The following is a 268-nucleotide window of genomic DNA, read 5'->3' as shown; positions in this document are numbered from 1 at the left end:
ATTAGCCCAATTTACCCAGTAAACACAGAAATATATACCAACTATGAGTGTAAGTCTATATATGTGTATGTATACGCAATTATAAATATAAATTCATCTGTTATTATTATTCCTTTCTCACCCTCTGCAAAAAGCAATTCATTATCATCATTATCATCACAGTGCAAGCCCAGGCACACACACAGAGAGACTCCAAGAACACACACACAATGGAGTAGCAATAATAATTATTATAGGATAAATAAAGAGAGTAAAAACACACACAAAA

Source organism: Trypanosoma theileri (assembly GCF_002087225.1).
Source record: "Trypanosoma theileri isolate Edinburgh chromosome Unknown TM35_Tth_147_V1, whole genome shotgun sequence".
Classification (NCBI taxonomy): Eukaryota; Euglenozoa; class Kinetoplastea; order Trypanosomatida; family Trypanosomatidae; genus Trypanosoma; species Trypanosoma theileri.
Note: the sequence above shows the minus strand (reverse complement) of the source record.